The following is a 15,172-nucleotide window of genomic DNA, read 5'->3' as shown; positions in this document are numbered from 1 at the left end:
GTGACTCAACAGCCTGTCTGGAAGAACCTTTAGTTTTTAAGATTCCACAAGACAGACTAAAACAGCTTCTGCTCTGAAAATAGTAGATGTTTGGTACAATACACCAAGACTTGTGCCAAACTTGTAGCCATCCCACACAAATGTTAAAACGCATCCATGCTTTACAACAAGCCTATCTCATCACACCACAACACAAATGCATTCCATCAGTACTCAGAAAGTCTAAAAAGTCAGCAGTACAGGCTGTTGCCTCAACAAATCAAGACATAGCAAATGATCACAATAAGAGGAGGAGTTGTAAGTGACTTACAAATAGGAGTTTAAAGTGATGTACAGTGATACCTTGGGTTAAGAGCTTAATTCATTCTGGAGGTCCGTTCTTAACCTGAAATTGTTCTTCACCTGAAGCACCACTTTAGCTAATGGGGCCTCCTGCTGCCACCACGCCACTGCCATGCAATTTCTGTTCTCATCCTGAAGCAAAGTTCTTAACCCGAAGTACTATTTCTGGGTTAGCAGAGTCTGTAACCTGAAGCGTATGTAACCTGAAGCATCTGTAACCTGAAGCATCTGTAACCCAAGGTACCACTGTACAAATAAAAAATGCACATAAAATCAACAGTGTGCCCAGTGGTCTCTTAGTACTTTTTCCTGTATAAGTGGAGAATAAGTGGGAATACAATGTTGTACTTGAGTGTGCATGTGGGACATTGGAACATACACTATGTGCCCAAATTCCTTTTGGGTCCTTGCAAACAGAAGCTGGCCAAACTGCCAACTCCTGGGTGGTGGGAGGGTTTCATCTACACAGTGATACAAGAGTCTCTCTCTCTCTCTCTCTCTCTCTCTCTCTCTCTCTCTCTCTCTCTCTCTCTCTCCACTCACACACCACCCATCATAATTACAAGTTGTACACCTGGAAAAGAGCCACATTCTCCTCCAGTTCATCCCTCTATTTAATACTTTTTATTTCAACAGTTATTTAATGTTCTCCATTATATTTTTGGCAACAATGCCAAATATTGGGAAGATAGTTCATGTTCTAATGTCAGTGAGTCATATGCAGGTAATTAATTCAGATTCCAAACATTTTGATGTGGATTTGTACACTTAATTGCATGATTATGTAACCAAACCACCACCACGACTGGGAAGGAGAGCTTGATTGCGTGTCTCTTGGCTCTGATCAGTATCAGATTTATGGCTGTGTTTGGCCTGGCACACCCTTTTAAAAAATTCTTTTATGATATTAATTTGGATTAATAGATAAGTTATGAAAATGTAGCATGTGAAAGTAAGTGGCTAAATAATTAATGCACAAATCTAACACAGAGATGATAATAATTCTTACAAATATGTATTTGATCCTATTCCCCTATCTAGCCCAGAGGCTCAATGTGCTAACAAGTTATTATAATAATTATTATTTTCAAAGAGTATGAAATATAGTCAATGTTAAATAATTTCACATCTGCTTAACCACCATCACCAAATGCCTGCCCAAAATATCCTATGAGATGGTTTTTGCAAGCTTCCAAAGGAAGAGGGTTGTATGACAGTGAAGTTGCAGATGTCTTTCTTCAAGTAATATTTTTAATTTATATACAACTGATAGTATTTAAGAAGGCATTTCCCATTGATCTTTATGAGGGATCTATACCAGGAGGATCCACCAGTCTATTGTCTCCCCATCCCTCATTTTAATAGACAATAGTCTGGCTGAGGCATGAAAATGGAGTGCTGTGCAATATCATTATGCAGCATGGAAGGGGAAAAAAAAAGATAATTTAAACAAGAAGGCAACTGTAAATTGGCTCCCGAAATGGTGAGGATTGGAGAGGAGCAGACAGATGTTTGGAGAGTTATGGTCTCTTTTCATTTACTCATAAGAAATAACTTTGCATGGCTCTCCGGTTCCTTGAATATATAACCAAATCCTGCTGTACTTTCCCCTTTATGGTCGGGTAGAACAGAAGAGGAAGACGTAGAAAAGGCTCGGTGGGACTCGTGCATCCTGTTCACATTGTGGAGCAAAGCTGTGCAGTAGCGCTTTCTGTGTATATAGAAAAGACAATAAGGAACATGCGAGGATTTGGAGAAGAAGTGGTAGTTAATGAGACAGCTGTGAAGGAGCACAGGGAGATGCTGGTTATCCAGAGCACTGATCCATATCACATTTTGAAGGCCAGAACAACCTCCCACTTAGCAGAAGACGATGAGGAGCTCAAGACTAATGTCTGCAAATAAATTGATGAGGAAAAATCTGGGAGGTTGTGCAGGCCAACTTAGAAGGGTTATTGCGTGTATTCAGGGGAGGGGAAAGGAAAGGGACATTGGAGGGGAGATCTGAATAAATGGAAGGGAGCATTTCAGAGCAAAGGCAACCCAGGAACATGTGTGCTGAACTGCCAGGATTATGTTGAAAGTATTATTTGTGGCTGCCTGGAAGATTTCCCCTGCAAACCAAGAATCTTTTCAGGAAGCTTCATTCAGTTAGATAGCTATGATTCAACAACAGGTTTTCAGAAATCCAGCCACATTTTAAAAATATTATATTTAAGCTTTGAAGTGGGAAAAGCTGAAGAAGAGCTATGGTAGTTGTGAGATTAATTCAGAGAGCCTGATGCTTCTGTAAAAGAGCTGTCTGTTAGACAGGATTTCTGAGATGAGATCCACTGGAAGTTTGGATGCAATTCACTGCCTGGTCTTTGACTGAAATCAGGGGTGTAGGAAGGGGGCGGGGGGGGGTGGACCACCCCAGGTGCCCTCACTGAGGGGGTTGACATTTGGCGCGGCATGCGCCCGCAACTCCCAAACCTACTACCCCGAGCCAGCGGGGTAAGGGGGGAGCTGCACCACTTTGCCGGTGGCATTCCCCCATCACCCTTCATTTTGACAGCTTGGGGGAGGCTTGGGAGCCGCAGGTAGGTGGCGCACCAAATGTCTGCCATGGGTGGCTCGTTCCACTCCCATGGGCAGCTCTCTCTGCCCCGGCTGGAGGCATGCATGTCGCTCCGGGCAGCCAAGGGACTATCCCGCACCTGGGAGGGCACCCTTCGCACCATGCACCCCTCGGGAGCGCACCCGCCCTGGGCAGCGCGGGCATATGCTCTGCCGCTGGCCGCAATAAAGATTGATAGATAGATAGATTGAAAGAATGAATGAATGAATGAATGCAACTCAGCTTGCAACAACAAAAATAAAAATCCTCTCTCTGAGTTAGGGACTGTCAGATTCCCAGACTATCCCTCTATCTTTAATGTATTGTGCTGACCTTTCTATCTCCTCATTTAGACTTGAAACTTTGTAAAAGACACTTTGTAGTACAGTGGTACCTCGGGTTACATACGCTTCAGGTTACAGACTCTGCTAACCCAGAAATAGTGCTTAAGGTTAAGAACTTTGTTTCAGGATGAGAAGAGAAATCGTGCTGCGGCAGCAGGAGGCCCCATTAGCTAAAGTGGTGCTTCAGGTCAAGAACAGTTTCAGGTTAAGAACGGACCTCCGGAACGAATTAAGTACTTAACCTGAGGTACCACTGTATATGGAAGCCGTGCTGAGTATCACCCACCAGCACAGGCCCAAGACATTTTGGCACTGGAGACAAACCACAGAATAAAACCCACCGGGAAAGACGGGTGAGTGGAGATCTACATCAGGAGCAATGGCGGAATAAAGATCTACACTGGGAACAGGGTGGGGATCTAATCACCCTTTCTTGATGGTTGAAGTGGAAATCAAAGGTTGTCAGAAGGATGAGAATAGTCAGCAAAGCAAGCTCTACAGGACCAGGATTTAAGCATCCTTCAGAAAATGCTATATTAATTCTGTATTCTATAGATTTTACAGAGAAGGGTGGTTTGCTTGGCTAGTAGAACTTTACTGTGGTGATTTTTCAAAAGACCAAGGTGAGACTTCTCATGTGAAAAGAGTTATTGTCTGTGCAAGGTGTGGTAAGGTGCGAAAGTATTATATGTCAATCTCCTTCCCTGACACCTGTTCTATCTACACGCCATTAAAATATAGGACGGTACGGCGATCTCTATCCCAACCCTCTGTTATCTTATTAAAGCAAGAGAAGGATTAGATCTGACTTGCACAGTGTAGCAAGTAATATTGCGTACTAACCTCTGCTTGCTCTGCGGCAGGAGATTAATAGAACCGTCGCACAAAGGTTCCAGCCTGTTCAGAAAGGGCTGGCCACAGATGCTATCATTGCTATGCACTGAACAATTCATGTTTACTTAGATAACCTTTGACTACAAATTCAACTGAAAATAAGAGAAATAAATGTTTCTTCCACAGAAAATTATGACTTTACAAGGAGGCTTCACTATTATGAGCATTTATTCTAGGGCGACACTTTTACTGAAAATATGAGCAAGCCAGACAACAGGCTACAAAAAGTTGCATTTTTAGTAGAATAGGGAGAAAATGAATATGTATACAGTCATACCTTGGGTTAAAGACACTTTGGGTTAAATCTTTTTAGGTTGTGTCCCACGGTGACCCGGAAGTACTGGTAAGGGTTACTTCCAGGTTTTGCCGCTTGCGCATGCGCAGACACTCAAAATGACGTTGTGCGCATGCGCAGAAGCAGCGAATCACGACCCACTCAGATGCGCAGACGCGGGTTGCGTTCTGCTCAGGTTGCAAACGGGGCTCTGGAACCATTCGCAACCAGAGGTACCACTGTATCTGTGACCAGTTGTAACTCTATTGATTGGCTGCCAAGTTTCTGAAAATGTCTGCACCCAGCTTAAGAAACACAAAAACCAGATTTTCCTGCTGGACTTCGGTCTATTGTGTTTTTTCTAGCCATAAGATATATAGAAGCATAGGAAACTATCTTATACAATTGGTCTGTCTAACTCAGAAGGCTTCATGCTGATGGGTAGCAGGTCTGCAGGGTTCAAACAGAAGACTTCCCTAGTCTTACCTGGAGGTGCAGGAGAATCTAGAGCTTTCTGCTCACAAAACAAGTGCTTTATTACTGAACTTTGATTCTTCCCTGAAACCCTTCTTAATTCTTGGCTTTAAACCACCAGCTTGGATGGCTTTAAAAGAGGATTAGAAAAAAATAATGGATGGAATAGACTGTCATGATAGCTATGTTGTGTCTCCACCAGTGGCGTAGCGTGGGGGGTGCAGGGGGGCCGGCCGCACCAGGCGCAACATCTGGGGGGGGGCGCGCTCGCCGCCTCCGGAGTCGCCGAAGAGCCTCGGGCGCAGGCTGTAGCAGAGCCCCATGTCTCGCGGAACTGATGAGCTGTGCGTGCGTCCGGGCTGAAGGCGTCCGGCAGGCAGCGGCTCTCAGCGCTCGCTGCGGTCCCCACGCATCAGGGCCGCGGAGGGCGCGCCAGGCAGCCCCTCCTCACAGCCCCGCCGCCGCTGCTGCTCCTGCAGCTGCTGGGCCATGTTGCATTTTCCTCGCCTCTCTGCCCTCCTCCTCCTCCGGGCAAGTGACGTCGTTTGGGCGGCAGCGCCAGCGGCAACTCGCCTCAGATCACCTGACACGGACCTGCCGCCGCCGCCGTGGCTACCTTACCGTAAATACCCCAGCCCAGGCAGCAGCAAGAAGAAGCTGGCAGTGGCGGCAGGTTAGGGGTTAGGGGCGCAAATTACTTGCCTTGCCCTGGGTGCTGACAACCCACGCTATGCCGCTGGTCTCCACCATCAGAGGCGCTTTTCCTTGAATAGATTCCCTTTGAATCCTCACAGATGTATGCCACTTTTTCATGACTTGATTATCTGGAATCATGTAACCAAACCATAGAACTTGAAGCTCACTCATGTCTGGGGGCCTCTTCAAACATCTTCGCTGCTTCTACTTGCTGAGCGAGTTCATTCCATTGCTCTACAACAGCATCTCTTCTCGAGGCTAATAAGGCTGTTCCTATTTTGCATACAACTCTTGAGCGCAGATGTGTGAAAAATACAAGCAGCAAAACAAGGTTAAGTGATTCAATCTGTTGTGCTTCAGTTCGTTGAAAGTTTTTAAGGCTACAAGGAAAACGAAAATGAAGAAGTGCCGTTTACATTTGGACGGTTTAAGGAGTAGAAATTCCCTCGACTGCTTCAGAAGCAATCAGATGCACATTTGGGTGCAAATCCCACTGACCTAAGCAGACTTATTTCTGAGAATACTATCTTCCAGACATACGATTTTTATTTAACTTATATGAAGCTTTTAACCTTTTTAAAAAAATCTCCATTGCTGTGCTTGAATTAAACAACAACAACAAACACTATCTGGAGCTATTCAGTGCTCCACAAGAAGGATTCGGACAGCCTCACTTCTTAGTGAGCCCATGAACCTATAGAAACATGGATATATAGCCAAGCACAGAGCTATAAGACACTGATATGTAAAGAAACAGTCACAGAAGGTTTTGTGAGGCCCTGATACAACTTGGGGGAAGGGGGTTAGTGACGTGCTTTGAGATGGGAGGGAAGGGCCTTCAATTCCCCTCAATATTAGGCTCCACACAGAGCTGAGCACCCCCAAATGAAGCAAGAAAACCTGATTTTATCACTCATTCCTTGCTTCTTTTCTCCCCCTCCCTACAGCTTAATTGGTGTACAGTATTAGAATTGCTTGGACAGTGACTTATATATGACAATTGATTAGAACTTGCTGTATTTAAAAAAGGAGGGTGAGCCTTGGCTGTCACAATTAAGCAGAAGGAGTTATGGAGGAGCAAACATTTGGATACATATTGTGCATTTATTGCCATGCTGCTTATCTGTACAGCTTTCCTCTGTAATGACATTGTTATGATGCAATAAATGTGGGGAATAGCTTAATAGCAGATGTTAAATGACATAATTTATTCAGAAGCCTCAATAATTACTGCAGTATTTGTATCCCAAGTATTTCATTGTATGTTCAATATGACTCACGCAACAGTAATGAAGTGTAATACTGAAATCAAAGGTCAGCTGTAGAAATGTACACCAACTATATTTTTAAAAGAGGAAAGTTGTGTAGCCAGATTAAGTATACGTTTACTTGGAAGTCCTATCAGTTTCAATACTATGTACACACAACACACTGTGATAAATCTTCCAGTGGAGGAAAGTCCATATCTATGGATCAGCCACAACAATGCCACTCTGTGTGCTCTCACATCATAGGCCTGAAACATAACCCAAAGCTGTAAAGGGAGAGCACCTTTCCCTAAGCAGATGCTCTGGACTGCAGCCCACATCATTCCTGGCTTTTGGTCATACTGACTAGGACTGGAATTGTAGCCCTAAATGTCTGGAGGGTTGTTTGGATCACCCTAAACTTGTGTAGGACCCTGGTAGAGACGCATGCCCGACTGGCAAGTTTTCTCCCTTCTGGTCTGTTATTCGGGAGCTTCAAAAGCTTTCTTCAGTCTGAACATCACAGTGACTGGTACCAAAAAGCATCAGCACACTTACAATCCTGCAGAGTATTTGCAGTTTGTGTAACAGAACTCAGTAGCACAGCATTTTGGCTAATCTACTTTATTTACATATAATACACTCGGAGCATTCTGACTTAGCTCCTTCCTCTTTCTCATCAGACAGCAAAGAGAGAAAGAACAAAGGACAATAGTCCCACCTCACGGAACACAGTAGCACAAAACATCCTGTCTCCGTCAAATTCCCACTCTGTGGAATGAAAACATACACCGTCATGTAATAGACAACAATCTCATGACTGCAAACACGGAGCAAGAATCCTAACAGGAGAAGGCTAATATAGAGGCAATATTTTTATTCAATCAAGTGCACCTCCTTTCCTTTCTTTTTCTAAGAGAGTAAAGTTCATATATTCACAAGATGCCAAGAGTTAAATTAGTCATAGAAAAACACAGGGAAGGTCCTGCAGATGTGTTTGTGTGGCCTTCATATCATACATTTGATTGAGTATTGCAATTTGGCTTATTGGAGAAGCAAGCAATTGAGCAGTTGATAATATGCGTTAAATACTCTAGAGTCTAACAATCACTGATATTATTTAGGAGAACTAATGGTAACTAACAAAGTAGATAGATTCCTTTTTAACGCTTCCATTGAGAAACTGGGATGTCTGCAATTAAATCATGTTCAGTATGTTCATGTAAGTGAAATGAAATAAAATGATGATTGATGAAATGCCATTTCTTAATGAAAATCATGGATGCCTAATAGAACAGGATCCATTATGGGGACCCAGTTTTAGCTCATATTGCCGTTGACTCACATCTTTTCTTTATTTCTTGAGGCAGGAATGAAATGTCGCATGTTAGATTAATTTACTTATGAGAGATTAGTGCTTTAATTTGTTTTAATTAACTAAAATTTAAGCTGAAAAATTGGTGAAAGGAGTTCTTAATTGGCGGGGCAGCAATTGAAAGGCACATTTTCCCTTTTTGAGGTTAGCTTCATTATCACACCTCAAAAGGGCACCTATATTGACCTGCTGGTAGTCTCAAACATGCAATTATGCATACACAGAGAAAGACATATAGTACAATCCTACAAATGTTTACTCACAAGGAAACCTCATTGAGTTCAGGTAGGTTTCTGTAGGACTGAAGCTTTAATCAATTGGTTAAAAGGCAGATGATTACTCAAGAAGAAAACATTTAATTGGTTGACAACCTTATTAACTATTATAGTCTTAGTATGTGTCATACAGCTAAATTGATCTCACCATCTCAGGATACATTCCTAAACATCCATTAGCAGGTTTAGCATAATCTCAGGAGCAGTTTGAAAGTTACTTAGAATTCACTGTAATTAATGAGGTGCCATTTCCAAGTAACTTTACATTACTCATGGCACAATGGCGACTACAGCTGTCCCTTGGCCGTGTGGAGGTTTACCTTTTCAGGAACAGTCAACTTCTGAACGAAAGAGAGGCAGCTGTGTCTGTTTGAGTGATGCATGAATTGAGGAGAAGGAAATTAACTAGCAAGCATGTTTCATATTCTGAAGCCTCTCCCTCCTGGTGCTAATTCATCATTCTCCCCTGCATCCTTGTTTTTTATGTCGTAGGCCGTTTCCCCCCCATTCTCCTCCCCACAACTGCAGTGAAATATACTATCAGGTCTGTGCAGTTGCTCTACAACTGAAACAGACCTAAGGCATTTTGTTTAATAGAAACACCAGCCTGAAATGCAGCAGCTGTTTAAGAGATTTAATTGTCCAGTGTCTTTTCTTCTTAATAGCTGCCTTGCATGCCAGATGGGGAAAGGGTGGGCGCAAAGGATATCCTACTTGCACATGGAGGGGGTAGAATTACAGCCCCTTCCCTTTTGAATGTGATGGGAAAGTCCCCAGTTGCTATTGCAAGTAAGGAAGGAAGGAATACTAAGTAAGTTGAAGATGCACTTTGAGGGTACTGAGTATTATCCAGCACACCTGGAATCTGGGGAAAATTTACCATCATTTTGTTCAATGGTGAATCTGAACTGCTGTCTACCGTATTTTTTGCTCTATAAGACTCACTTTTTCCCTCCTAAAAAGTAAGGGGAAATGTGTGTGCGTCTTATGGAGCGAATGCAGGCTGCACAGCTATGCCAGAAGCCAGAACAGCAAGAGGGATCGCGGCTTTCGCTGCACAGCGATCCCTCTTGCTGTTCTGGCTTCTGAGATTCAGAATATTTTTTTTCTTGTTTTCCTCCTCCAAAAACTAGGTGCGTCTTGTGGTCTGGTGTGTCTTATACAGCGAAAAATACGGTATCTGCTTTCAGAAGGTACCTTCCAAAGACCTATCATCTGTAGTATCCTCAGATGAGATGGTAAAGACACCCTCTTTCCCTTTGAGTTTTTAAAAGCATAGATCACTGAGATTCTGACAGCATCAAATAACACTAATTCAGAGGCAGGCCAAGTGGTCCCTTCAGATACTTTTGGAGTATATATTTATCCGTATTCCATTTCCATGAAACTCAGAGAGAAGGCATCTATCATATAGCTCAGGGGTCAGCAAACTTTTTCAGCCCTCAGACCATGTGGTGGGCTGGACTATATTTTTGGGGGGGAAATGAACAAATTCCTATGCCCCACAAATAACCCAGAGATGCATTTTAAATAAAAGCACACCTTCTACTCATGTAAAAACACCAGGCAGGCCCCACAAATAAACCGGAGATGCATTTTAAATAAAAGCACACATTCTGCTCATGTAAAAACACGCTGATTCCCGGACCGTCTGTGGGCCGGATTTAGAAGGCGATTGGGCTGGATCTGGCCCCCAGGCCTTATTTTGCCTACCCATGATATAGTTCATCTTCACACATGCCTAGTCCTTTTCAACATCTGAGTCACATAACAAGTGTTGGATGTCTGATGGGAATTACCGTATTTTTCGCTCCATAAGATGCACTTTTTCCCTCCTAAAAAGTAAGGGGAAATGTGTGTGCGCCTTATGGAGCAAATGCAGGCTGCACAGCTATCGCTGAAGCCAGAATAGCAAGAGGGATTGCTGCGCAGCAATCCCTCTTGCTGTTCTGGCTTCTGGGATTCAGAATATTTTTTTTCTTGTTTTCCTCCTCAAAAAACTAAGTGCGTCTTATAGAGCGAAAAATACGGTAATTCCTTCTTGCTGGGCTTTCTGTTTCTGTGTGACTTCTAAGCATATTTTCTTGATGCTCCAAATACCTTCTCATGAAGCTCTAAAAAAGAGAAAGAGAGAGAGAGCCTGAACACTTAGGGACACTGGAGGCCTTCCTTATGTTCGTGCCCCTGATCCATACCCTCTTTGAGCTTACACATACGCAGGCAAACATCTGAGCTGGGCTCCTACATGCATGGGTCTCAGTTGTGGATGGTTCCTACCCATTTGGATGCTTCTAACCACAGCTTCCCCCCTAGAAACTACTTTTTCTATACCATGGCACTGGAGAGGTGAAATGTGCTTCTACGCATCTGATATTGAATCTACAGTTCATGCTATAGGAGCTGACCCATGTTTGCTTCTGTAGTCTTATGGTATGAGAGCACAATACAAAATGTATTATCAGACTGGAGCCATGTGAAGGAGAATTTAATATTTGTAATGTTTATATAGAGATTTATCTCAGACCCACTTCTCTCATATACATTATTTCCCAGTCTAATCTAATATTTGCCTGAAATCTTCTTTGTGTTCAATACTTTTTAGAACAGTAATAAATAATCCAATTCAATTTAGAAAATAATAATGTTTTCCTCCAAATTCTAATAATCCTGTGATACAATCTGTCCCCATTTATAGTAACACGCAGTAATTTCCGTCCCTTTCATTTTCTTTTCCTGTCCCCACCCCCACCTCATTTTTCAATTAATTTTTTTATTGGAGGTTCTTTTGTTCACATGGTTTTGAATGGGATGCTAGGAGCTATTTAATTCATAGTTTTCATTGTATCTTCTTCAAGTTTTTTTTCTTTTCCATTTAATGCAGCAGATATTGCTTGAGACAAAATTATGTGCAACGACTAATGGATATTATTGCTGACCAGTTCAGAACTTGAAGTCAAACGTTTAAAGTTAAATGTAATGAAATGTCCTTGCTCTTCCAAATTTTGCAGCAGGAAAATTTCATACCATCAGATGGACACAATGCTCCAATGTGCAATTTGTTACTGCTGGGAGTATTGGAATATTATGGTTACAACTAAAAGATCATTCAGAAAACTTTTCTAACATGTCCCTTTTCACTTTCAGCTAGTGCTGTGCCAAAATCTGTCTTCCAATTTCTCAAAAGTTTTGGTACTGTTTTTTTCCTCCTTTTCAAAAATTAATGAACATGTGTTTTTTAAAAAAGTTTGCTTCCTCCACAGAAAAGACTTCAATTTTTCTGATTCACTGGAAGAGCACTTTATAATTTCAGGGGGTGAAGTATTGAGCTTACCATGCCTTTGTGAGATGGCTGAGGGTAATGTGTGAGCTTTTCTTTCCATTAAATTTAAGGAGTTAAATCATGGTGTCCTTCCCTGGGCTTTAATTGAAGCTTGGGAAAACTGTAGATTGAGGCTACTTATTGCTTGCGATTGGCAGGCTTGCTGGCTTTGTTTTTAAAGAAAGCCTTCCCTTTTACTGTTTATTATTATTTTTTAAATTTAAACAATTTCTTTAAAAGTTTTTTAAAAGTTTTTTTTTTTTTAAAGTAAAAGAGGAAGTTCACTTAAAAAATAACTGCCAGTTGTCAGGTGCTTGACAGGCAACTTCTTTTTTTGTTGTTGTTGTAAATAGTATTTATTCAAATTTTAAAGATTACAAAAAAACAAAAAACAAAAAAGACATAAGAAATACAAACAATTAAAAAAAAACAAGTCAAACCTTTACATAGCTTTCTTTCCTTTGCTTATTTCCTTGACCTCCTCACACCTCCCTTTTTTGTATTCTAGTTCAGTTAGATGTTTCAGCAAATCCTTTCCAGCTTTGTTTTTATCCTAATAATTTATCTTAATATACTGTAATTCTCGTCTTTCACCAATTAAAAAATCAATTTTAACCTAATCCTTTATATCATTTCTGCTAAAACCACATTACTTCATTCCAACAACCTACTAACATTCCTTAATTTTGCAATGTTTCTGTAGATAAACTTTAATTTTTTTCCAATCTTCTTCCACCAGCTCTTCACCTTGGTCTCGGATTCTGCCAGTCATTTCCGCCAATTCCATATAGTCCATCACTTTCATCTGCCATTCTTCCCAGGTGGGTAAATCTTGTGTCTTCCAATACTTCGCGATGAGTATTCTTGCTGCTGTTGTTGCATACATAAAGAAAGTTCTGTCCCTCTTTGGCACCAATTGGCCGACCATGCCCAGGAGAAAGGCCTCTGGTTTCTTCAGAAAGGTATATTTAAATACCTTTTTCATTTCATTATAGATCATCTCCCAGAAAGTCTTAATCCTTGGGCATGTCCACCAAAGGTGAAAGAATGTACCTTCAATCTCTTTACATTTCCAACATTTATCATCGGGCAAATGATAGATTTTTGCAAGCTTGACTGGCGTCATGTACCACCTGTAGATCATTTTCATTATATTCTCTCTCTCGACAGGCAACTTCTGTGCCTTGCTACACTTATAGGACAGGACAGCCAAGTGCATCACTGAGTTGTCAGGAAGAACAGGCAATTGGGAAGGCGACAGAAGGCAGACCACCACACGCCACTCAAGAGATTTTAATTAATTTCCCCCCTTTTGATTCCCCCCCCTTATTACTTGACGAAGAATGGTAAAAAGGTAGATGCATTTCTGATAAATCACTGCTTTTAATCTCTCCATTCAAGAGGCTTATGCTTTCTGCTTTATCTCCTTTACTTAAACCCTCATACCCATGCCTTAAAGAGAGGTGCTAACACAGGCCTTTTGTTTTAGTGAAAATAGCATTGTTGACATCCATCTGTCTTGAGAGGCAATGGAGTGCACCTCCAGGGGTGAAGTCAAACCATTACATTAGCAGCACTGAAGTGATCTCTCCGGGGTGCAAGCCTGGGCAGCTTGTATGGAAGTCATGGGCTGCCCAGACGATAGGACCCTCCTCTCAGCCTTCCTGATGTGGTCCAAAGGAAAGCTGAGGAATATGTTTGGCACTGGCTTGGCTGCAGGAGTTGTGAGTCGAGGACCCTAACCTGCGTAGTGGAGAAATAATGGACACAGACACAAGTATTTTAGGTTAATGGGCTGAAAAAGGCCACAACTTTTATTGGTTACAGCATGTGAGCGGTATTGACTTAGGCATTGGATCAAACAACCTATATCCGACCCCCCCGCGGGCATTTGAAGGTTAACAACCAGTAGGAGGAGCTTGTTGATGCAAATACAACTGGAAGCTTCCCCTGATGTCACCGGGGGTTGTGCCATGGCCCTAGCCACCACCAGGGCATCGGACAGGATACACAACCGCCGGATTCCTTTAACGGAATACCCAAAATGGGGTGGGGTAGGTGATGGCCATACCCCACTCCCCAAGACACAACACATATTCCAATGCCTAACCGCCAAAACCGGAAAAGTTGTGACGATTTGCTATGAGGTAGGCGAAAAACCAAGAGGCTGGTGCCAATTTAGCTAAATGGACAAAAACTCCTACCAGACCCCCTGGGCAACCAGGGCAACCAACCAAGGTCCATAGCAAGGTCAAGAGCACAAACTTAGCCTGGAGGGTGGGAGGGTGAGTGATCCAGCATCTTCCAGGAAGCAGAATGAGGCGCGGAAGCTGCCGCGGCTGCTTGAATGTGGCTAAACCCCGCCCCCAGGCCAACCCTATTGGCTGGCCTGCTGCAGGGTGGGGCGGCAGCCGGAGAGATGATGCAGGGGGCCGAACACGCCCCCCTGCCGATGCGGGAATGGTTCCTACTCACACCACATCCCCTCTGGGAAGAGGAGAGGCTTTGCCAGAAGGGGGACAAGACACTATCTAACTATCTTAGGGACTCCACTCCGGATTTGTGTAGGATTTAGTCAGAGACTGGGCAGAGGAGGAGGAGTGATGGAAACTGCCTCCCCATCCTGACCCTTCCAGGGAGGAGGAAGAGGAAGACAGCATAGACTTACAACAGTGGTTTGTGGGAGGTTACAGTTCAGAGGCAAATGAGGGGAAAAGTTGGGAAATAATGGGAAGGGAGGAGGAGGAGGAGGAGGAAGCAGAGCTACAGCTGGTGGACATGGTGTCATTGGAAAGCCTTCCAGACCCTCCATCTCCCGGAACCTGGCGAGCCTTGAAAGTAGGGGAGCAAAGAGCTCAAAGACAGAGGACACCGTAGAAGTGACGAATGAGGAAGTGGGAGAGATGAGGGGTGGAGATTCACTCGGGACAATGCCATTATCCAAGAGGCTATAGCCTCTATCTGTAAATATTTAATAAAAAAGGATGATAAGAAACCTTCCCTTGTCTTTATACTTTCCTGGGCAGCCAGCCAGGAGCTACTGGAAGCATCCTGACAGGTTTACTCCTTAGCCTTTTCTTTTCCCAAGGCAGCAGAGGTTTAGGTTCAGAGTTTTCCTTCTCCTAGATAGGCGACTTTCCCAGGTTGTCAAGCCCCATCTGCTTCTCACTTCCTTCTACAGCACGTGCAGAAACCACCTTCTTGACTGTTGGACCCACTATTGGTCTCGTCCGCTCAATCCACCAGAGCCTATCTTTGTATGCGGTGGAAATCACTAACTCACCGAGGGTTTCTTAGACCCATTGACTACCCTCACCTGGTATAGCCAACCAG

At 43.0% G+C, this 15,172-nt stretch overlaps 1 long non-coding RNA gene across 1 annotated transcript in view; it reads left to right on the top strand.

Annotated features, from left to right (window-relative positions):
• The window catches only part of LOC309352564, a 33,453-nt gene extending 20,017 nt beyond the window's left edge, over positions 1 to 13,436 (top strand). The window contains exon 3 of the long non-coding RNA XR_014161377.1: positions 13,329 to 13,436. This is a non-coding gene — a long non-coding RNA (uncharacterized lncRNA). The remainder of the gene's footprint in view (positions 1 to 13,328) is intronic.
• The last annotated feature ends 1,736 nt before the right edge of the window (positions 13,437 to 15,172 follow it).

The sequence above is a fragment of the Podarcis erhardii genome, assembly GCF_964252035.2.
Source record: "Podarcis erhardii genome assembly, chromosome: 11".
Classification (NCBI taxonomy): Eukaryota; Metazoa; Chordata; class Lepidosauria; order Squamata; family Lacertidae; genus Podarcis; species Podarcis erhardii.
Note: the sequence above shows the minus strand (reverse complement) of the source record. Positions and strands in the feature narration are given on the sequence as shown.